Below are 25,726 nucleotides of genomic sequence, written 5' to 3' on the forward strand. Positions count from 1 at the left end.
ATAGCGAGGTGCTATGTGACATCTCTAGGAGGATTGGATTATGATCGCATACATGCATGCGTCAATGATTGCATTGTCTTCCATGGGACGCATAAGGAGGCTCGACATTGTCCCACTTTGTGGTGAGGCAAATGTTCTTCCTCCAGATGGCATGAACAGGTACAGTAATGTTTTTCAATCTTATTTTGTGTAGTCTCTAATTGGATTAAAGATCACATAGAGAAATCCCTTGTGTAGGTACTCCATTTTTTTCCGGCTACTATATTGGACCCATCTTAAGATCAACCATCTTCTTGATCCCATGAACATCTTCAAGAATGTGGGATCTGGTATTTGGGAACATGTTATTGGTAAACGAGACAATGTTAGCGTACGGGAGGACTTGCGTGTCGCAAGACGTATGCGTCAAGCTTGGCCACCACAAGAGGAGGGTGGGCACGTTCGTCTTCCGCCTGCACCATGGATTATATCAAAGAAAGAGGAGAAGCAGGTAAAGTAGGCCATCACCACTTTGCGTACTCCCACTGGATGCATGAGATCATTGAAGGGAGCCTTTACAACCACTAAGAAAAGAGGCGTTGAGCAACTATATGGGTTGAAGTCCCACGATTGGCATAAGATGCTCCAAGTAAGTGTTTTCCAAGTCTTGTACGTTGAAATTAAATTTTGTAATGCCATAAACCATACATACATGTGCTCTTATGTGCGCAGTTCATACTACCAGTTCATACTACCTACTAGCATCGACCATTGTGTAAACAAGAGTTTGAAAAAATGTATTTATAAGATGGGCAAGCTTGTGAGGTATGTAAAACCCATGTTAGATCACCAGGGATTTCACTGACGTAAACGAAAACATGTGAACATGTTAATAACATATGCTAATAACACAAAAAATCTTGTGATCACATGTTATATTCACAAAGCTTTCACAAGGGCCTAAAAAAATTATCTTTGTCGGGCATAAAAAATCTTCTTAGGTAGCCACTAACCTGCTATTATGTGAAGATGGTAACATGAGAACATGTGAATAGCTTATTCCCATGTGTAGCCAAGCTTTTAAGGGGTTCCCAAATGGCAAGTGACCTGTTATTTTGTGAACGGTAACATGAGAACATGTGAATAACTTGTTCACATGTGTTATCATCACAAAAAATCTTGTGATCACGTGAATATTAAATCCCTGCAGATCACCCTTCATTATACCTTGCAAAATGAACGTGCATGAGGTATAACGTACTATTCATTTATTTTTCAGATATGTTAGTTCCAAAGCAATTGATCCAGCCACGTTGGATTTCCAGCCTCTTCTCAAAATCTTTATCTTTAAGAGTTGGAGGTTCCTCTAATGCCCTTCTAATACACAAAGACAAGGCATTTAATCCATCAATAAATATTTAATTGGAGATCTCTTTATCCAAAGCAATGAACTCCTCCTTATGTTTCTTTCTCAATGCCTATGAAGCCTGAGGCAGCATCACAACCCTCTGCTATAATTGATAGGCAATAGTCCTCCCTAAGGTTGTAAAGTTTTTGGATATGTGAAAGAAAAATAAAATCTTTTCCATTGATATGGAAGGAGGGGAGGCTTGGCAAGGTAAATGATGACTTTGAAACATCCTCTTCTAGGATAGGATACTCTTTAATTATTGTTTCAGCTTTGAACACTGCCACATCCAAATCTACACTCAGCTCCTTTTCAATTTCATCCGCTACTAGTTCAACCAATTATTCAATTTCTCCTTTCACCAATTCACTAAAAATCAAAGCATTCTCTTGAGATGAGTTATTCTCAACCTCAACCAAATTCTTCCTCATGTGAACCAAAATGTACATTAAAAAAAGTTGTGCAAGAGACTTGTGAGTTAATATGTGAGTTGTATTATGCTCAGGGCATACTTGTTGTGCTGGCATCTGATAATGAGCAAAGTTTTGTGATTTAAATGTACTTGTGACCTTCCCCCTGTCTATTGGGCTTTCACCAATCAAAGAAAAATGAACAAACTCAACTTCATTCACTTTGATATGGCCAAAAACGAAAAAAAAGGCCCTTTAAGGTTTTGATTAAAACACTAATTAGCTGAGGTTTTAGTAGAATGAGACCTCCAAATTAGCTGAGGTTTTAGTAGAATGAGACCTCCAAATTTGGCGACTTAGAGGTACTATTGAAGGATTTAAGAGACGGGCCACAATAAATGCTAACATTCCTTAAATCATGTCAGAGGTACTTTTCAGTCGTTATTCTCACTATTATTTGAACTTTTGAAATGTCTATTATACAAATATTCCCAAAACACGTCCATTTTTCCTCTCATCACATCATTTGAGTGCTCTCTTTTTCTTGCTCTCTCTCTCTCTCTCTCTCTCTCTCTCTCTCTCTCTCTCTCTCTCTCTCTTTTTTTGCTCTCTTTTTCTTGAGTGCTCTCTTTTTCTTGCTCTCTCTCTCTCTCTCTCTCTCTCTCTCTCTCTCTCTATATATATATATATATATATATATATATATATATATATATCTTTTCTTCTCTTCTATTCTTTTCTATTATACCCTTGCATAGTGGATTATACTCTAATGTATATTGCTAACTCTTTACTCAATGCAAGAGAATGCAGATACAAACTTGCTATTAACATAGATCAAGTCTACTCATCTTGGAGAAGTATTCATCATCACCCAGCATTGTTGGACAAAGATGAGGCAAACAGACTACAACTAGAGGGAAGAAAACACATTGATTTGTGGGTGGATGGAAGTATTTATCCCAATGATCCTTCAACTAGTTGATCTCTTCCATTTGTAAATGTTCATGACTTGATTAGATTTGTTGGAGATGGTTTTCTTGGTTACTATATGAAGTTATATTCTGCATCTTCTATGTGCTCAGTCCAAATGCATCAATTGAAAGAAACTTTATTAACATCTCAAAAAACTATTTTAGAGCTTTATGATAAGATTAGAGAGCTAGAAGTCGTAAACCACTCCTTGACACAGAAACTAGTAAACTTGAAAGAAACCCCAAGAGGATTCAAAGAGAGGATGAGAACTTGAAAGAATATAAGTGAGTTGTTTGAAAGTAGTGGGGGCTAAAAAGAGGAGACTCCACCTTGCAAAAAAATGTGTCTCTTACATTTCAGGTATTAATATCCATCGAAATGAGGAGAGAATCAAGCTTCTCATGGAAACCATGAACAAGGGAGACCTGGTCAGAATTCTTCAATCTCCAAAGAATACAAATTTGAGAGATCTTACTCTCAAAGAGTTGGTAAGAGACTTAAGGACCATTGTGAAACCAGATGAAATAGTAGAGACTTGTGACATTGTGGGTATTAGTTGCAAAGGTTACCAAGCTCTTTCTGGATTATGGTTCCAAAATCTTAGATGCAAGAGAATAAGAGCTTTTGGTTTGCCAAGATCCCTTTTAGTTTCTATTGCTAGGACTGCTATGAATCAAAAAATTTTGAGTATTTTTGGAGAGTACATACATATGGAAGGGATAATGCCTTATGAGAAGCAGAAGAAAAAGAGTACATTTGTCTATAATGCATTCAACAATATATGGGTGGATCTTAGAAAAGTACAAATTGCAATGGTGCATATGTATAAAATTATTGTAGAAGAATGTGGTGGTGTGCTAAAGTTCGTGTTGAAACTGGATGAGGCCCAGATGCAAAAAGGATAAAAGATGGAAAGAGTGAGTATATCTATCATAAACAGGGCAATTGAGTATCGCAATGGTAGAGGAGAGGAACCAGAACATAAAATCCAGTCAAAGATGGAGCTTTGATGGGTTGGTGCAGCTCTTTGATACCAATTGAAAATCATCAAACCCTCAAATGGTTGTTTTCCCACACAAGTATCCTTAATATCATTCAATCCCAAAGTACTAGAGATATGTTGATAGTTGATGGAGTTGGCACTTTCGAAGTGGAATGGCATTTGGGTGTGCTGACTTAAAGACTATCAAATATATGGTTGGAATATGCAACGAGGCTAATGCAAAGTATCCTTGCATTTATTGTTTGGAAGGTATGGGATCAAAAGAGTGGAGCAGTTTGCGTCCCGCAAGGAGAGTCCCCAATGAGAGACTCTATAGATCTGAGTAAGTTCAAGAATAAAGAAGCATTTGGGATCCCATTCTTCCTATCTCTCTTAAGAATGTTCACATATGCACTTTGCATGCAGAGATAAGAATAATTGACAAGCTTCTAAGATTGCATCTTGATTATGTATATTCTATTAAACCAACATCATTGGCAGATCAATGTATTGATAAATGTGAAGTATTGTTATAGAAAATGGGCTTTCATGGGGGTTAGGTTCATTTAGGGAAAGATCCAATAGCTTCAGGAAAAACATGAGATTTCTTGGTAGATGTCTCCATGGGAGGTGCAAAAGCCAGAAGATTTTTAGGAAACCATAGTAAAAAACAAGTGAATATTTCGTGGGATTGATGGAAAGAATTGTGTGAGATCACGACAAATGTTGCCAGTACACCACAGCCAGCAAATCTTAGAATGGAGGTTTGGAAGCATCTTGACATCTTTTTAAATGCTCTTAGACATCAGCTACATATGCACAAGAGTACAAAATTTCTATTACAAATCTCATTCAAATAATCAAAGAAGCATGGGGAGAAAAAGATATCACATACTATTTGGTAACACTCCTTTGTATTCATGATACACTTAGTGGAATTGACATACGCTAATTTATTTATTTTTTGTTATGCAACATATCCTCCATGTACATGGGCCATATTTTGTTGAGGAGCATGGACCCCTAGCAACATACAGTAACCAAGGGATGGAAAAGTCACATTACCAGGCATGCACATCGTTATTTGACAGCACAAGACATGGTGGAGGGGCTATAAGAAGCAATGCTTTTGCAGAGTTATTCAATTGGTTTTTCAGAAGACAACTACAAAGAATGCAGAAAAATGACATTTCGGACACATAACACTGTCAAAAAAGAGAGCTGTTGTATTCATAACTTTGTACAAAAAGTTATCTATTGTAATTCAGAGTATGTAGAAAAAGTCTATTCCAAAGTTTTCACATCATCATCCTTTGTCAGTGCTCCCCTGGAGCATAGACGTTTCCTTCTATTGTAGCCACCTAGTGTGTTTACATCGGTTTAATTTTTGCAGTTAGAGCATACGCAGAGTATGTCAAAAGATATTATACTCTAGAGGTGGAAAACCCAGGGCCATAACCAAAATTTTTAGTAGCGGCTGTCTTCTCAAGAAACATGATTTTATGAGCATTGGTTTATATAGTTGAAAAGCCATATAGTCTGCCCAGCAGAGAGCTTTAATACAAAGTATAAGCCAGTCTTGCATCCTTGGAGAACTGGCTATGCAACACATGGAAAATATTATCATCTATTTTGGACAAATAGTGTCCAAGTGTAGTATCTTTCTTACTAGAGCTTGTTTGCCTTGAGCCTTTACCTCTCCCTAAGAAGTTATCTTCATCTGCTAGCTCTATCTGTAAACAAGAGGAACACTGTGAAATTATTGTAAGTTAAAATAATATAATGTATGGATTCAAATTCATATTCACTTACCTTTTGATTTTCATCTTGTTCAAGTATATCTGATGTCGAGAGTGAGATTGAGGTTTCTTTCATGTCTTTAAGTTGGACATAATCACTCTGTTTCCTTCCAACATTGGCAATACGAAATGAAGCTTGAAGCTGATTAAATTCATCATTGGAGATCAATGGTTTTGACTCCTGTGCTTTCTTAATACATAGTGATAAAGCATGAGTTGAGTTAATGAACTTGTCATCTGAAGTATACACATCTAAAAAGCAGCAAATTCATCATTATGCTCATCCTCAATATTAATGAGCCCTTCAGTAGCTTCACAACCCTCTGCAATGACGGAAAGAAAATAGTCCTCCCTCAAGTTAAATAGCTTTTGAATATTAGAAAGGAGTAAATACTCCTTATCCTTGATAATAAGAAAACTTGGCAATGAAGGAACAATATATTTATGCAATGGATCTCCACTTTCCTTGGGTGACTGAACAATTGTATGTGCCTTTAATTCTATGATTTCAATATCCTTGGCAAGCCTCTCCTCCTCCTTAGGTCCAAGCTCCTTCTCTATATCATTTGCCTCTAAATCTCTAAGAAAGCAACATTTTGAAGAGCCATATCCTCAAGTTTCTCCTCTTCACCTCTAAGAGGATATTTGACAATATGGAGAAAACTATAAAGGCAACAGCTTTGACCATTCTCCTGCAACCTTTTGGATGAGAGGAGCATTTTGCATTTTCTAATAAAAACCTTTGAAGTTTGTGCATACTACACCTCTTTGTAAATGTTTGTCTCTAGATAGAGGAGGTCCCAACAGGGACATGGACATACTCCTTGCCTCCTTCAATCAAGATAGAAGGCACTGTAGTTTCCTCAAATTCATCAAAGTTCTCCTTGATAAATGGCATGGCATGATTAATAATCATTGAGGCATCAACTTCTAGATTAAAAATATTCTTGGAAACTAAGAAGAAAGAGGCTTCAATTCCACTTTCAATAAGAAAATCCAACATTCTCTTTGTAGGAGACACCACTACTATCTAAGAAAGACCAGGAGCCTTGCGTGATGACTTAAACTTCTTTGATGCCATAGGACCTGCCTTTGGTGACTTTGTAAGCATTCCACGTGCTTAAGATACACTTAAGTTTGATTCGGTATCTAGTGCACTAAGAGAAGGACTAGAGGGGCCAGTAGGCTTTCTTGGAGAGGGTTTTCTTGTTTTCTTCACTTTCTTGGACGACTTTGTAACTTCTGTAGGAGATACATAAAGCCCTCTCGTTTTCAAAACATTGGATATGGATGGAGATACCCTTAAAGACTGCAAAGCGATAGGAGTTTTTGGTAAAGATTTTGAAAAACAAACCAGGGATGGTGACCTTGATGAGGCATGTGCTACTGAATGGGGAAGAAGCCATCCGAAACGGGGCAATAGCGGTGACATTAAACAGCTAAAAATCGAGAGGTCGCGCCCTTTGCGGATACATAGGAAAAATAAAATGAGTGGAAACGTTTATATACATCTGAACCTTGTACGACATCGAATCATGAAACACCACTGGGAGGTACCGTTGATGAATGATCTAGTGAGAACGTGCCACATGTCACTAGCTGTTGGAGATAATGAATAGAATTTTGACATGTTTCCAATGGTCCGTCGGGTATATATAGAGATATATGACCACATTATCCATTTTCAACTTCCATAGACCTCCGTCCTCGAGTGCGACCCACGCCATTCCCTGGGGTAGTTTGTACTTACCTTCGGGTGATCTTGTGCATCCTTCTTGATTCTGTAAGGGTGTGAAGAGATCGCTATCAGTGTGCTATTTTGCCTTTATCATGCCGTTGCAGTCAACAAGGTAGGTCTGTGTGGTGTGGGACCTTCCTTGGGTTTGTGTAGAAATTACAATACTATGTGTTTCCTTGGGTTTGTGCTATTTTGTATGTGGCTACTGTTTGTGATATTCCCTGTTAACATTCTGCAGCGGCGTGACCATATCCAAAGCATGATGCCATTTTACTCCCTTCGGCACCATTGCGGTCTTCCTTCAATGGGTGACACATCCGGTTCTTGAAGCATACTCTTGTGCCAGTACTCAATAGTGGGTTTGGAAAGAAGGACTCATCAAGTATGCGTAGTGTCATTGATAGCACTATCGGATAGTTAATGGGCACTATCGTCTCCGATCTTCGCTTTTAACATTCTGCAATGGCACTATCGTCTCCGATCTTCGCTTTTAACATTCTGCAATGGCACGACCGTATCCAAAGAACAATGCCATTTTACTCCTTTGTGTGCCATTTTGGTGATACTCTTCTATGGGTGACACATCCGGTTCTTGAAGCATACTCTTGTTAGCCAGTACTCAATAGCTTGTTTGGAAAGGACTCTATGGTGCTTGCAAGAAGCATATGAAGACTTTCTTATAGATTTCATGAATGATGCCTATATTGCTGCTGCACATGCACAGAGTCACTTTAATGAACAAGGATTTCTGAGTGGTGAGTAGGCTTAGGTATGGATTTGATAAAGTTCTCAAGCCACTTCCCATCACACATACTAGGGCCTTTGATATTGTGACATGAAAAATTATTTTGGCTCTTTTCTTAATCACGAGATTAGTAAAGGGCCCTTTTTAGGCATTTTTGGCCCTCAAACAAAAGTTGAAATTTGGCCCATTCTTTAGAAAAAAGGAAGTCCTTAGAGTGATCAAGAATGGCTTCTAAATCAAACTCTGTATTAAAAATTTCTCTTACAACACTGAAGAAACTTGATTCACATCCCCCCTTGAGCATGAAGTCAAGGAGCTTCTCACCAGGTGTTTCATCCAAGATGTCACATAGACCTATTATTGAAGTACCTTTTTGCTACTCCATGGTATTGAGAAGGACCTTGCCAAATAGTGTGCAATGAAGGGGTTGGAGATATCTTAATGCTCAAATAGGTGGAGTTTGGTTGAAGAAGAATGGTTGACCAAATGGCACGAAATTACGTTGTCTGGCTATAGTGGAATGGCTGTAAGCATGCCATTGGGTAGAAGCGAGTGTTGAAAATCTTCTAGAAAATGTGAAAAACAAGAGCACATGTTCTTTTATATGGCACTGCCATGTGTCATGACCATTGAAATGTTGAGTTTCCATGTGTCACGACTGTTAGAGCCCATCCACATGACAAATGGGAGCTTGCCACGTGTCACAATTGTTGGAGCTCATATGTCATGACGGTTGGAGTCCACATGTCACTCCTCTTCCATAAAAGCAGAATTCTAAACTTTTTCTCATTTTTGTTAACAATTTATATTCAAGTGTTACTTTCTGCTCATTCTCCATTGTGGCCCTTCTGTTGTGTTTTTTCTCCATCAACCAAACGACACAAGTAGAAGCCTTTATCTATTCTCTGAACCCACATTTTTTGAGCCGTTTGGTGTGTATGTTGGGAATTCTTTTCTCAACTATTGCTCATGGGGCAAGAACTACGCAAACAATGAGAAGAGTTGGTACTAGCCCCAAGGTAGCAAGTAAGCCAACTGGGAAGAAAGCAGCAAGGAATTTAGAAGAAGAAAGTCAAGTCTAGGCTTCACTTGCAACTCAAATCTCTTAGGGAGATAAGAAAATCTCAGAAAGCCACCAATCATGTCATCTCCCAAGGGCACCTTTCATGAGGCTAATAAGCCAAGTTGCTGAGAAGAGTTGGTACTAGCCCCAATGTTGCTTCCAAGGCAGCAAGTAAGCCAACTAGGAAGAAATCAGCAAGGAATTTAGAAGAAGAAAGTCAAGTCTAGGCTTCACTTGCAACTCAAATCTCTTAGGGAGATAAGAAAATCTCAGAAAGACACCAATCATGTCATCTCCCAAGGGCACCTTTCATGAGGCTACTAAGCCAAGTTTCAGAGGCTAATAAGCCACCAATCATGTCATCTCCCAAACAAGGGCACCTTTCATGAGGCTAATAAGCCAAGCTCTATAGGCAAACGAGGTTAGAGGTGTTTGAGTTTGTTAGATGGCAATTTTGTGCTATTGCTTGTCTACAAGAGGCTTCTAAGGATTTTCTCATAGACTTTTTGAATGATAGCTAGATTGCAACTGCCCATGCCCACAATATGGCGACTTTTATGAATAAATATTTTAGTGTGGTCAGTAGGATTAGGTATAGATTTGAAAATTTTTTGCAACCTATCCCAACTTTTGATAAGAAGGTCTTTGATATCCTCCACCAGCATCCCACCTACAAGGCATGTTAAGGAGAAGCATGTCCAGCTTGAGGATGGCACTCATTTATATGAGACAAGAAAAGATGAAGATGTAAAGGCTGAGAAAGAGCATGTGAGGTAGGAGGCACCATAAAGCACAATGCTTTCAGAAGATGAGATCTTGAAAGAGAAAATAGCAAGAATTGGGGCCTCAAATCATGTAACAAAACCGCTTCAAACACAATACAGAATATTGGTAGACAACAAGACATAATCAAATAGATGGAGAGAGGGAGAGAGATTTTATTATATTGCAAGAGGTTACAACGGAAAAAGTACTTCTATACAAAAGCTCTCGACCACCCGACCACCCCCGAGCATTTGTATGCATAGGCTGCCTTGATCACACTCACACTCACAATCACACTCTCAATCGCAATCACGCTCTCAATCACATTCACAATTGCAATCACAAGAGGTCTCGCGAGATGTGTCACACACACACTCGTGGTATGCTGAATATAGAGACACGTTCTCCAAAAATAGCCAAAAGCGAGACGGTGCTCCAAAAGCGCACGGCCCTTTGCTGCAGATTTTGGCGCGCGATCGATGCTGCAAAACGTGGTAAAAAAAACAAAAGAAAACTTTTCAAAAAGATTAGCAAAGTTGAGTTTTTTTCACTGGAAAAAAATTGACCCTTCTTCTTCAAGTTTTCGGATCTCCAAAACTGATGAGAATTTACCTCCGCTCGTGAGATAGTTTTTTGTTCTCCTCGGCGTGCTCTACAAGCATCGTGAGACACTCTCTCTCCAAACTTGCCTCCGAATTCTCAAAAAACAAACTTTAATATTGAATTTTCTAGAGAGAGAATGAAAAACAGGCATTTTCTTACTTTTTCTCTAATCTAAGGCATCAAACGAGACTGAAAACGACTAAAGTATGAAACTTTCACTCTGGCAAAGTTGTTCTATGTGATAAGGACTACATTTCATACATACAAAACTTTTCTTAATTCAATCCATAACATGCTCAAAAATCAATCCCAATGTATGCACTTGTGAAGGTGGGATGAGTCACTGTCCATATGAGACATTGCACAAACATCCAAAATCACCTAAAAATCACTTTTAAACTTTTATCTACATGCATGATACAAAAAAGTTTATTATGGCCTACAAGGGTCTATTACAAATCACCAAGCAATGGGAAGCATTCATGGCCAGATGATTGTCAGTATGTCGACATCTTTAGAGGAGGAATATCTCACCATCACTCCTGAAGACAAAATCATGCTTGCAGATAAAAGTTTTCAAATCATTGACTATGTTATCCTTTATGGGCTCAGGTAAATGTTTTGCTCACAAAGTTGTGTTTTTGGAAGATTTTAAGCTTGGTTTCCTAATTTTTACAATTCTTTTGTTTCAGAGCCATTATCACAAGTTTTCCAAAGGAAATGTCAAGTAACTTGTTTGTATTAGATCCTCTGGTCACTTTTAATTTTTTGAAGGAGCCCGATAATATATTGGAGCATTTCCTTAGCAGGTTGGATGTGTTATTTTGTGAAATATAATTATATTTCCTTATAATGAAAGGTTTGCTCATTTTCCTTTACCAAGATTTTAATGAAGGCTTATGATTTTTTTTTCTTATCATGCTTTTTTCGTTGCAGTGGTCACTAGAGTCTTATTTGGATTGACCTTCTTGGAAGATAGGCCATATTCATGAATTCTCTAAGGGAAGTCATGGTCAAAGAAAATAGTGAGTCATATTATTAATTTTGTCATTGCTTTATTGAAAAATTTTCATGTTTTGTTAAATATTATCTTTTTTTACAAATTTCAACTCATGCAAACCTATCAGCGCATATTTGGAAAATAAATATGAAGATCTCCAAAGTGAGAATTCTTTTAAGTATTTGAGTCAGCAGGTGAGATTATTTCCAAGTATCCCCCTTTCCTTTGTTTCATTAAGATTTTGTTATTCAAGAAATGTTTGTTTGATAGGTACCTATTCAGCCATAGTCCACATCTTGTGGATGGAGAGTTATTGCCAATACTTGGAGATTTATTGAAATGAAATATCGAATGACTACATTGATTGTAGGTTTGTAGTACCTTTATACTCTTCATTTTAGCTTTAATTTCAGTTTCTAATTAAATGTTTTTTGCACTTTCTAGATGCATGACTATCCTCAGTCATGGATTTTGTGGGTTAGGGAGAAATGCATTTCTTGCATTCTTGAGAAAGCAATTACCTCCTATGACCCAGATTCCCCAATTCCAGAACAAAAAGAGAAGACACATAAAGCAAAGAAGCTGAAGAAGAAAGAAAGCAACAAGGGAATGCACCTGCATTCTGCCCTAACGCATGGTCATTCCCAAAGCCAGAAATTAACCAAGAAGCCCTCCTCCAAGCACACCCCAAAGGACAAAGGTGTACCTCTGAAGTTCTTTGATTCAAAAAACACTTCCACTAAGAGCAGTAAGCAGAATACATTAGAGGCCAGGGAAGCTCCAAGTGCCATAAGGCAAGTGAATTTTGGAGCCACACTGAAGATGATGGACAGGTGGAGGGGGGGCTCAAACATCCAAAGCTGCAGATACACAGGTTGAAGAGCCTAGAAATGCCCCAGTTGTAGAGCCTTCATTGGAAGAGGCCCAAAATTCCATACCTACAGCCCAACAAACTGAGGAGGCTCAATGATTTTCTTCTATTTGAGGATCCCATTACACATGATCGCTATGGAGCCTTTTTGAGTTTATCCCACTATAAAATATTTCCATTTTATGTAGTTTATTTGAGTGTATCCCAATGTAGCATCTTGTTATGAGAATAGAAAACATCTTTTTGTAATGAAAAGTAGATTTTTGTGATGCTACCTTGTCACTCTACCATTTTCTATCAGATAACACTTTAATTTTAAGACACGCAAATACATATTTAAAGTTGAGAAAAAAACATGTCTATATTCATAAATTCTCTTCATTTCTCCTCATTGATAATGGCTCAAAGGCTACAATATTTGGGGGTAGACATTTGATATACAAGAGGTTGATTTTTCAACCACCCTCTTTCCAATGGCATCTTCATTGATCTTAAACCTACAGTAAGAGTTTGTACATTCAAGAAACTCAAGCGAGTCTCTAATATCTTTTAAGGTCTAGTTCGTATTAACAACAAGCTCTCCGGGTTCTTGAAAAGGGGAAACCTTGATCTTTATTTCAAACTATGGACAATTTCTTCATAGTCAAGGGGGATTTAGCTACCAAGACTTTGCCTCCACCTCCTATAATCATACCCTAAAACCAAGGATTGAAGGAATATTTGGTATGAGAGGGTCAATGAATTGGGACTTTCCTTGCAACTTATAGTGTCGCCTAGATGAAATCTTTCCCTTGATTTCCACATGTCTCCAAGAATAAAGTCCAAATCCTGTTTAGCCACATAATCTTTGTTCTTTGCAACTCCAAGGACTTGAAACAAGCAACAAATACATGAAGAGTAACAAACCATGAGATCCTTATTCTCCTTTAGATCCTTCCTGGGTGTCATTGCCTTCTAGATGTCCTATGAAATTTTGGTTTTAAAGCTTTAAATTATTGATGTATCTGGGATCTCCCAATTGAGTGAATTCAAAAGAGGAATGGGTAGATCTTCAAGCTCTCCATATGAGCCTTCTCTAGATGGAACTTTATATTGCGCAAAGTAGACAAACAAACCGTTCTTGTTGTTGAAAAAAGATGACGGTTGTTGAGGATATAGAATATGTGAAATTTCCTTATGAAGAATGGCTTGAAATGTACCACTTAAGCTCTCCACATGATGCCATTTAACACATATTGATGGAAACACGTCTAGAAATCAAATAGCTACATGTTTATTATTTACTAGGCAATAACAATACATATTAAAATATTAGATTACATCACAAAATTTACATTGTGAATGCATCGATGGTTGCATTGTAGGGTTCAAGAACATATCCTTGGCCATGTAAACATGTTGAAGTTTTGCAAATCATCCCTGTTCTATCACCTTGAATGCAGTGATGCGGCCTTTCCAATGCTTTCTAATGTCCTCTCATTTAGTTCTCTTTACTTTTGAGAGCCTTTAAAAGATGGAAGCATTGTTACCCAATCATTCACATTCAAAGTCAATGGCTTCCAAACTTCATCTTATTTTATGTTATGAAATATACAAGAAGTAATAGTGTTAGAAGGATGTCGAGAAGAAGTCATCAAAGCTTGAAGAGCAAGAGAAAAATTACAAAAATAGTATTTGAGAGAAATGGTGGGTATTGTAATGTGAGAGGAATTCAAATTGCCAAAAAGGGATAGTTAATGCACCTTGCTTTTTGGACCTCACACAAAAAGAGACTTATTCCACCCTTGAAACTAACTACTTCAGCTCGTTTTCAATGTATTTTAGCTAAATTAGAGAAAGATGGCCATTTTGAATTTGAAAATAATCCCGAAACCTCCAAGATAGAGGAGAAAAGAATGTCATATTTTTGGGCAACTGGAAACTTATTATTTGTCAGCTCCTTAATGAAAAAATTAATGAAGGGACTTTTTTAAAGCCTCTTTGGTCCTAATGAAATGCTTTTGACAAGCCATCCTTACCAAGGCATTTCTACTCCTCTAGCCTAGTGTGAAAGCCTCAAGTAGCTCTGTCTCAGTAAAGGGGGCCATCAAACTCCTCCCCATATCCTCTCTATAACTATCTCTGTGATGTGCAACTACATACCCCCTATCTGGACAACTCTACCTCTGTTGTGTGTCTCTTAGCCTAGAAAAGGCAAGAATAATATGCTATAGCTAGTCCCATCACCTCCTTAGGTCCATCCCTGCGGCGGCAGATCTCATCACTATCCCTCCGGGCCTTGACCTTATCTCTCCTCCAGAATTCCTCTGCCCATGGACCTGAAAGAAATCCTTGTTCACTTTGTTGCAAGCTCAAAACGAAGCAAGGGAGTGATAATGAAACTCAGAGCATTGCTCCTCCAATGTAGACAAGGCAGTCTTGGCTCTCAACTCCTACTCTATAAGGCCTAGAGGATGTGGAGTCTTCCCCTAGATAGAGGGGAGACTCCTCTATAAGGCATTCCTTCTGATGACAACCTAGTGCAAACTCTTGGCAAATTGAGCACAAATACGGCTGGACTTCAGCCAACAAATTTTCAACTTACTCCACAATATCCTCGGAGTTACTTAACTCTCTCTCCCAAAATCTTTGCATAATCTCATTTCGTCCACTTGATACAACCTATCTGGCACCAGACAGGTTCTATGGGGAGCATGTTAAGTATGTATCTCTAACAATAAATGAACTGGTGCATGATGTGAGAGCGTGGTGTCTGCAAGAATCCATGTGCTCGTGACACGTGCTACTGACCATGCATCTACATAAAACCAGCCTCGTCTCTCCAAAAGGAAGCCACCCTACTAGCAAAAACCCCAAGAGAAGTCTAAGTTGTCTAGTGAACGCCAGAATGTTGCATCCCTCCAATTTTCATTATAGTGAGTAGAAAATGTCAAAGTATCCCATCTGTCTCCTGATCACGCCTGCTGGCGAGCCCCACAACTTGAACTTCGGGCCATGTCCCTGCTAATTTTCTAGAGAATCTAGATTATTAAAATCCCCTCCTATAATCCATGTATCCATCTATGGTAATCCTAATATCACTGTAGTCCAAAAACCTCCCCGACCACGAATCTCTATTAGAGCGTAGATGTTGAGGATACCCAAATCTACTATCCCCCATATGTAAACCCACCCATAAGGCTCTGCCAGCCACTACTACCCCATGGAAAAACACACAACGCGACCATCTGGTCCCAATATACATACACCTTCACTCCCAAGTAGACATGGGCAGGAAGACTATGGAATCACCCAGCAAGTTGTCGGCCCAAGTTGTCGGCCAGCATTTATGGAGGAATATCTGTGTCAGCCCAGCAAGTGGGGGATTTGTCCAGGGGACCTGGCTGCTGAGAGCAAGTTGGGTAGCCCACAAGTGTTTTCCAAGCTTGTTATGTGAGAGAGGGGGTTTGGCCCATCAGATGGCTTTCCTTTAGCTTTTCCCACAAAATAGCTCGAAGTGAGGTTCTATGAGAGAGAGAGAGAGAGAGAGAGAGAAAGCGAGAGAGAGAGGGAGGGAGGGAGAGAGAGAAGGCTGTCCTCTTCTTTGTTTTTTCTTACATTATAGGCTACCATAGGCTCGCAAGAATTCTCATCCGTTCCCGGTTTTTAAGGCTACCACAGGCTTTATCTAATGTAGACCATAGTTTGGTTTTGGCCTACATTCATGGATGCTCAATGATTCTTTTGTTTTGCATTATAACCCCCACGATCTCTCCAAGATGCAAAATACATGTTGCTACATGCTTGGATTGTGTGCTACCATAGGCAAGCTCTCCCTTATCCAAATCACATGCTCTTTGTTTTTGCATTGTAGGCTATTGTATGCTCCCAACAATGAGCATGGATGTATGGAAAGCTTGTTCCCCTTATCACTCTCCTCTTGAGCCACTCTCCTCTCAAACCGCGATGGAACTGCTCCCAATAGCTCTCTATGTGGTTGTATTTGTTAGCTCCAACAATAACATCTACTTAACGAAGCTCTATGTGGCTCTTTATGAGCATGGATTCCCCCAGATAGACCCCCTCACATGATGCAATAACTCCTTTGATCGCTTCTCTCAAAAATAGTCTCTCACCTCCTGTCGCTTATGTTTGTAGACTCTGATGCCTTTCCACATCCCTCAACACCCTCCCTTATTAACCCCTCTTCGATATGCTCTACGTTCCCAGGCCCCTTGCCCCCCACCCCCTTATTTCCTAAACTTCAAAGCACCCTTGTTAGCTGAGGGATCTCAACACCCCCCAAGAAATCATCTTCATTGGCAGTCATGATCCACTCCACATTAAGTGGCACACAATCCCCCTCAACTTCCTACCGTCCGATCATCACCACACCTTACATGCTTCTTCTGGTAGTTTACTAATATTCTCTCAGAAGCAAAGTATCAAGGGAGGCTTCCATTAATCCTCCCCTATTTCCCTTCTAGTCTACAACCCCATCACCCAACAATGGAAGATTTAGCTTCCTCTGTCTCCTTCGATCCAAGAGTCTTGCCATCTAGACATCAACATTGATATTGATGTCGGTAGGAAGGGCACCTACAAAATCCAAGGAATTGAAGATGAACACAAATGCATAATCCAAGGCATTCTTGACTTTGTTGGTAAGAAGATGTCTCACTGAGTGGTGTATCTGAAACACATTACATACGCTCATGTGTGTGTGTGAGGGAGAGAGATAGGGTAGGTTTCCTTTTGTTGTTGAAGCTCAATCATTGTGGAGGCTCTTTGTAATGCAGCTTAGCTTATCAACTTCTATTTCTGTCCCCCATACCTTGACCCTACATTAGGAACTCAATGGAGTCTTTTTGGGCCCTTTTATTTGCCATTGCCTAATGGAGGTGATTAAGAAATAGACAAATAGGGAGATTACATGTGGACTGAAACCAATGGTTTGTAAGAGCCTAGAAGGTAGTGGTCAAACTTAGAATAATAGGCTAAATAGGCTCTTTTTTAATTTTTAAAATCACCTAAAAATAAAAAAATTTATATATATAAATTTTTCCTCTATTTTTTATAGAAAAGGATAGCTGTAGGCTCCAGGGATTTAATATTCACGTGATCACAAGATTTTTTGTGATAATAACACATGTGAACAAGTTATTCACATGTTCTCATGTTACTGTTCACAAAATAACAGGTCACTGTGTGTCCTTCCATTTGAGAACCCCTTAAAAGCTTGGCTACACATGGGAATAAGCTATTCACATGTTCTCATGTTCTCATGTTACCATCCTCGCATAATAGCAGGTCAGTGGCCACCTAAGAAGATTTTTTATGCCCGACAAAGATAAATTTTTTAGGCCCTTGTGAAAGCTTTCTGAATATAACATGTGATCACAAGATTTTTTGTGTTATTAACATATGTTATTAACATGTTTACATGTTCTCATTTACGTCAGTGAAATCCCTGGCTGCAGCCATCATTAAGTAAGGTCTCTAAAGTGATAGAGGCCCAAAAACGAGCTCCCATCATTATCTTGCATTCAATACACATTTCCCTTCACTTTCCACTATCCCTCTCTCCCATCTTCCCTCCAAAACACTCTCTCTTTCCCCTTTCTCATAGCAGGGCATGTTTCACTCTCTAGACTACTTCTTTTATCTATCTACCTCTTGATCTACCTCTCTCTTCACTCACAAACCAAGATCTATAGCTATGGAAGCTTGATCTGCAACCTCCTCTCAAAAGCTATGGAAGTTTGATCCTCACTTACATTTCCTTACTTCATCCTTCTACCTTGTCCAACCTCCTTTTACAGAGTGTAATAGCAGAGCCAAGCTATGGAAGCTTGAGTTGCAAATGATTTGGCTCTCATAATCTTACTCATTGTCTCCTCTCACCCCCTCTAATATCCTCTTTCAAAGTGCAGTAATAGCACAGGCAGGCCCTTGGAACTTGCTCTACAACTCCTTCTCTTATGTACATCTCCCTAGTCTAAGTCACCATTCTATTTTCCCTTGTTGCGTTAAGGTTCTCCACCAAGCAATAGGAGGCTCATTGGCATCCTAGTGGCCTATATCGCTTGCTTACTGAACCCCCTTAGGGTCATATTGCTCACGAGGTCAATACCAAGCAACACAAGTGTCATTGGCATCCTTAATACTGACCAATTTTGAGATTATTTTCCTCAAGGCGAGTCAGTACCAAACAATAGGAGGCTACTGGGCATCCTGCTAGTCCTATATCACTTGGTATTGACTCCCCTTGAGATCATTGCTCACGGGGTTGGTACCAAGTGACACGAGTCTCGTTGGCATCCTAGATGCTCCCTCATGAGGGTTAGTACCAAGAGATTAGAGTCTCGTTCACATGCACCATTTTGCTTGGTATTACCCCCCTAGCGGTCACATGGATTACGGGGTGAGTACAAGCAATAGGTGGCTTGTGGGCATCACACTGGCCCCTTATCACTTGGCACTGACTTACCTTGGGAAACGTTGCTCTCATGGGGTCAATACCAAGAGACAAGAGTCTCGTTGGCATCCTTCGTGCCCCATTTTGCTTGGTATTGACCCCTTGGGATTGTTTTGCTCTCGGGGTAAGTACCAACCGGTAGGGGGCTCATTGGCATTCTCTTGGCCCCATGTTGGGAGGCATTAACAACCTTTTTTGATATTTTTTGTAATGGGTCAGTACTAAGCTACTTTACGACTTGTGACATCCTGCAGGCCCCATTTCACTTGGTACTAACCCCTTGCGTCATTTTGCTCATGGGTTCAATACCAAGCGATATGATGCTGAGTGACTCCCCTTTGGATCATGTTGCTCACGGACTATACTATAAGATCTTGGTAGCATGGGTAAGTACCAAGCGATTAGTTGCGTGCGGGCATCCAGCTTGTTCGTTTTTGCTTGGCATTGGTTCCTAACAATTTTTTAGTTGTGATCTTACTGAGTTTATTTATCAGATAGAGCGTACCAAGTAAATTTATTGAAGGGTAGATACAAGCGAAGGGCCTACAGAGTCACTTCATGTGCAAGGTAGGAGGAGAAGATATCAAGCCCACATGGAAGTTTTGTAAGAGCTTCGATAGATTGAGCAAAATATGCAACCTATATTAATGAGGCTACCATTTCAAAGGCTTGTGCATGAAATTTGTGAACACTAGAGTATTGATATGCTAGGCAAGCAGCTACAGTTTTGTGTCTCTAGGAAATCATTAAAGATTGGCTCATAGAGTTTTTTGAAGATGCATATTTCCTCGCTACCCATGCCCATAAGCTTACAATAATGCCTAGGGATTTTGATACGCTTTGTAGATTGAGGTACAGATGTGACCACCTATGGCCAACATGAAGATTGCGAAGGCAATGTGGGATGAGATTGCAAAGTTGTATGGAGCAAAGGGCAAGCACTCTCTGAAGGTGAATTTTTTTGGCCTTAAAATGAAGAGTGTAGAGTCCTTAGAGGCTTTGTAAGCAACATGAAGAGCGTAATGGGACAACTTACGAGCATTGATGCAAGAATCGAAGAGGAGAACTCCATGGAGACTTCTCAAGGTGAAGCCCGATGAGTTCTCCAACCTCTTTCACGACCCAAAAGCACCTTCCCAACCCTACCTTTGAAGGCATTGAGGTGGCTCTCTAGCCTTAAAGAAGATCAACAACTATGTGTGAAGAATGGAGGATCTACATCAACTTCTCCTCTACATAAAATGAGGGTCTTGTCATGAAGCATAACCTTAAATGCTCTTATTGTAACAAAAAAGGGCATATATGGCTGATGACTATTTCAAAAGGTATCCTCATAAGATCAAACATACTAAGTGTGGAGAGAAAGGACACACTACTTCAAGGTGTCCACAACGAGGCAAGGAACTTTGTATCTAATACCTCTACTCCTAATGATAGACTCCTATAATAAAGGAGTGTTGTAATAAGCACACATTGTAACACACAAGCCAATTCTTGTACAAGCCTATGTTATAAAGGCTTTCCCCTTTTTTGGTGTATGAGTATCTCCAATGCCTCCCCACCATATCCCATGTGGCCATGTCCCATGGTTAGCATTGAGGGGGGTTTTTAAATTGTATGCTCGTGTTAGAGATAAGGTGTGTGTGTGTAGCAAACCATCTCATGTTAAAGATAAGGTGTGTGTGTAGCAAACCATCTCATGTTAAAGATAAGGTTTGTGTGTAGTAAACCCTAGCCTAGTTAGGGTTTCCTTGCCAAAAAAAAATCAATTCTCTCTCAATATTGTGTGAGAGGAGAAAGGCATTTGTAAGTCTTGTTTTTTAGCAACAGCATATGATAAGTTTTTTAGCAACAGCATATGATAAGTTTTTTGCTACATCAGTCTCTCTCTCCACCTTATCATTATCTCTTCTTGCTTCTATTGCGCTCATCCATTTTTTCTCACAACAGTAACTAGGTAGTAGGAAATATGCTAGAATATCGTAGTTATGTAGTAGCAATTAAATATATAGGCAATGGTTAAAAGCAACTTTATGGGTGTTACTTTTGACTTGGGATCTTTATTATTATTGGTTGTGCTTGCCGACTCACGAAAAACTCTTTTCTCAATCTGTCTAAAAAAGGACATGGTTGACTCAACCCAATTTTCATTAAAAAAAATCTTGCTACTATTAGCTGGTTTTAAAACAAAATATGTAAATTTTTGATGATTTTCTTAAGGATAAGTGAAATTCTTTCCAGGAAATTTGAAGCTAGCTGAAAATACACTAAAGGCCAGTTTTTCGTGCGCACTATAGGTACACATTGCTATCACACCCGTTTTTTAGCATTTTGGCCATACAATACTTGCAGAATTTTAAAATGCCAGTAAAAATTTACAATTAAAAAAAACTTGCTTTATTTTATCAAAATCAAGCTGGCCGGCCGGTGGCGGTGGGATGAGCATTCAATTTGCTTTTTGATGGGACAATGTAGTTGCACACAATCAATAGTAAATCTGTAGTTAAAGCAATCAAGCTTAAATTAGAAACTTGATTACAATTACGAATTATCTATTATCTAGTAGGTAAACCTGGTATCTATTATCTATTATCTAGTAGGTAAACCTGGTATCTATTATCTAGAAGGTAAAATCAAAAGATGACCTGGCCCCATGAAACCGGTGGGGGTTTCAGTTGGTAGAGCAGAAGCTAGACAATTGCTAACGGCCGAAACCCGTGGAAGCAATAAAGGCTCAAAGGCAAAGCACATTGCTCCAAAAAGGGTTTGCACCTTCGGCCTCTACAAGTCTGTCTTGGAATTATGGTATCCCTTTGGCATAGCGTTGCCTACTGCTAGGTTTGGGAATGCAAGGCAAAAGAGATAATGAAGTAAGAGGCTGGATTATTAGCTTGTAATTAGTGACTTTTTGGCCGTATTTGCGCCATACATAGCCGTCGTTAAGGGAAGGTGTGTTGCATTTCACTTGAATGGCTACTGCCTCCGACGTAGCATTTTCAACGTCATGATTAGGACTTGTGGTGGTCCTGCACAATTAATGAATAAAAAGGAAACTAGAGGAAAGGTTAGAAGTAGCTGCTACTATTTAATAGAAGGTGGTGAAGCAAGGTCATGCAAGTATGAAGTGGTATACTTTCTCGGAAGCAGTGTTTGGGAAAAGATAGGTTCAACTTAGCCTAAAGCCGATACGAGTCGGCTCAAAAAAAATTTGAGAAGGAAAAGCTTCCTTCTCGTTTTTTTTTTGAGAAGGAATAGAGCCGATTCATTTTAAAAGGAGAAGGATTTTAATTTTTATTATATATAAATAATATAAATATATATAAATATTAGCTTAAGTTTGCTTAGTGCTACTGAGAGCTTAACTTCAAGTGTGGTGCCCGGCGGATTATTACGAGCATGTGTGCCTGTGGGCGGCTGGAGTCTGGACACATATCAATATGAATGCAAGGATTTCAGGTCACTTGTGCCATTGGCCAAGGTATGATGCATCATACCTTGCCATTGGCCAATGTATGATGCATCTTTATCTGCGCAGGCGGCAGGCCGCAGGACTCAGGAGCTGTGGCCCGTGAGGGTTATGTATATGCTGGCAGCTGCATGCAGTTCCTTAGACCTCCCTGAGCCCTCAACTTTCAAAGGTTACTGTTTCAAGGCTCATAGCAATTAGCATCGTGATTCGTAGCTCCAGCCAGAGCCTCCAGCCCGAACGGCAAACGGCGAAAACCAACGGGGCCAACCTCCAGACCGAACGACGAACGGCGAACGACGAACGGCGAACAACAAAAACCATTTTGTTTTTTGCGGCCTGCCTTGCACGCAGCACAACCGGGCCACCGGGCATCGTAGCTCCAGCCTCCAGCCTGCCTCTGCTTAACTCTGTTGTTGCCTCGGCCATCGTAGCTCCAGCCCGCCTCTCGAGTCTGCTGTTGCCTGTTGTCGAAAATGGCCTGCACCACCATCTCCTTCCTGGTGAGGAATTCATTAAGGTAATAAGGTCTCTCTGTGGCATCTATTCCGATGCATGCTTGTAAGAGAGAGAGAGAGAGAGAGGTACTGTGGTGAGGAATTCATTAAGGTAATAAGGTCTCTGTGTGGCATCTGTTCCGATGCATGCTTGTAAGAGAGAGAGAGAAGTACTGTGGTACACCGTATGATTTAGTGATGTTCTTTGTGTGTCTGAGCAGTGAACTGTGAAAGTTGAAACTCTCTGAAAATTAAGGTAGACATACTGGGTGCTGGCAACTGAAGATTTTGGGTTTCTCGCCGTACCAACTCGGACCAGTGAGCATGCAGAAGAAAGTAAAGACTAGGAAGAGGCAAGGAAACCTTCTTCAATGGGTTCAAGGTAATCCTAAAGCTCCACGTAATAAAGAAAAAATTACTTTGGCAAGTATGTCATCTCATATTGCAGAAAAAGTAGACCTCTCTACTCTATCTCTCCTGAGGAAAGGGTAGAGGAGGCAAGAAGACAAGGTCAACGAGATCTTTTCCAAGCAGAGTGGTTGGAACACTTCAAGTGGCTTGAGTACAATAAGGAGGAGGCAAGGTTGTATTGTAAGTTTTGTAAAAAGTATCCACATCACCATAGTGCATATTCATTGAGTGGATCAATCAACTTCAAGGTAAGTAATCTCAAAGCTCATTGCAGTACTGATTGCCATAGGCTTGCTATGCAAGCATGTTTTATGGAGGGAAAGGAAAGCATACAAAGTAGCATTAAAAAAGTGAAAGACTTGAAAGATGAAGCTTTGTTGACATTATTGAAATCTGCATATTTCATAGCTAAGAGAAATGAATCCTTTGCACTTTTTCCACACTTGATATCTCACATGCAAGATTGTGGTGTCCCATACACTACAAGCTTGTATAATAATGATAAAGCTTGTGCGAAAATGGTCTATTGTATTGCTAATTATTTGATGCATGATACGTTAAAGAAAGTTGCTAAGAGTCCATATCATAGCTTGTCATTGGCTTTGTGGACATTCGTAGAGCGGAGGGTGACATTACCTTTGAAGTGGCATTAGTTATAGAAAGGTTTGCCCTTCCTAGTGCCCTACATTGTTTTCATAGCCATAATAAAATTAGCAAACGATGCAAAAACTTGTTTTAAGAACATGTCCTACCTCTCTCTGCCTATCTAACTTGGACTTCAATAGCAGGTTGATTGGAATCCAACGAGTGACACAAGTGACTTCGCGGTGCCATGGCAGGCTAATTGGAATGCATCAAATGAGGCTGATTGGAATGCATCCAATGACACAAATCAGTTCATATTGGATGAGTATTTAGATAATACAACAAGTAGTGACACTACATCAAGTGACGACGCAGATGTATGTGACCTCTTCCAAGATGATAATGAGGGTGTTTTTCCAAGTTCATGGAGTACACCTAGGCTTGATTCATGGGGGGCATTGGATCCATTTACATATACATCAAGCTTTTTTTTCTCTTTCGATGAGAAGAGCTTCTCCTTAATGGAGAAAGATCTTAGAGGAGCTCTCACAGTGACGCTTCCAACATTAAAAGCACACGATGCAAGAGACTTGTTGGATTTGAAGAGGTGGAAAAGAATAAGAGAAGAGCTTTGTTTCAGCCCGCTTCACCTTTGCCTATGTTCGAAATCAACAGGATTGAAAATAGCATACATTGAAGATTGGGAGCGTATTGTCATGGCAGCCCATCGTCCTCTTGAGCATGGTGTTCATCATGGTGTGAATGCCACTATCAATGCAATCAAGGCAGAATGGTGCACCGACAAGAGGAGGCATGGAATTTCTCTTGACTATGTGAAAGATAGGATTATCGCTTGCGGCTGCCTGCTTACTGAGGTCGGGGAACAGACCCCTACGAGCAAAAAGACCATAGCTCCAGCATCAACAATTGTCACAACTAAGTCTCAAGTCAATCAAGAGTTGACCAACATCATGATCAAGCACCAAACAAAGCTAGTATTACTTCGATCCACAAAGAAGCATGGACCATCCAAGTGGGTGCAAGAGTACATGTGCCATAGGGCAGGAAGTATTGCTCGGAGAGGTGCTAACAAGAGAAGATTGCGGAGGTCCAAGAGGTGTGGGTGTCCCTTTAAGGTGGTCTTGCATCACTCTCATGACACAGAGAAGGTGACCATGCTAGTTCATGATGTTCACGAGGGACATATACCAGGCTTACGTGTTGACCTCTATTACTTGCCCGTGCACCCACGTGTGATTGCTTGTTGCATGGATGACTTGTTCGACGTAGGGACATGTCGTCATGTGACAAAAATGTCTACATCAAAAGAAAGATTTCACATACAGAATGCCTTGCCATTAGATCGTGTAATCTTTCGCTTCTTCATGATACCAAAAGAGGTGCAAATGATGTCATATCAAATGCGCACACAAGGTACTTTGCTTTGCTTTACCAACAATTCTCCTTGTAACTTTTGGTTGTTTTATACTTCTAATCTGCCTCTCTATCCTTGTAGGAAGATGTACAAACAATGATTGGGCTACGATGTTTGGAGAGGCTCTTCGTTTGCAAGAACAGAACAAGGTTCTTTATGTTCAACCTTACAGCCAACGTTCTTTATGTTTGAAGCTCTTTCCCCTATTCTTGCCTCTTTATTCATCATGATTTCTTTGTAGGTTCTTTATGTTCAACCTTATAACCCACAAGCCTCTGATGAAAGTAAACGACCCTTTGTCCTCATCATTCAAGATGAGTGGATGCTACAAATTGCTCTTCGTTTCTCACGACACAACACTTGGGTAGTAGATAGCACATTCAAGACAAATGTCTTTGGTTTGCCCCTGTATGCTGCAGTTTTGCCCAACCAAAATGGCATGGGTATTCCAATATGGCTCATGCTATGCACTAATGACATCGGCACTAACCAAGAAAGTGTAGCCTTGGAGTTGACCTTCAAGATGATCTTCACAAG

General features: G+C 39.8%; 1 pseudogene; it reads left to right on the forward strand.

The window, feature by feature from the left end:
* The first annotated feature begins 4,377 nt into the window (after positions 1-4,377).
* LOC147606613 (uncharacterized) lies at positions 4,378-4,957 on the forward strand (annotated as a pseudogene).
* The last annotated feature ends 20,769 nt before the right edge of the window (positions 4,958-25,726 follow it).

Source organism: Cibotium barometz, chromosome 57 (genome assembly GCF_041138505.1).
Source record: "Cibotium barometz isolate CiBa-2024 chromosome 57, ASM4113850v1, whole genome shotgun sequence".
Lineage (NCBI taxonomy): Eukaryota > Viridiplantae > Streptophyta > Polypodiopsida > Cyatheales > Cibotiaceae > Cibotium > Cibotium barometz.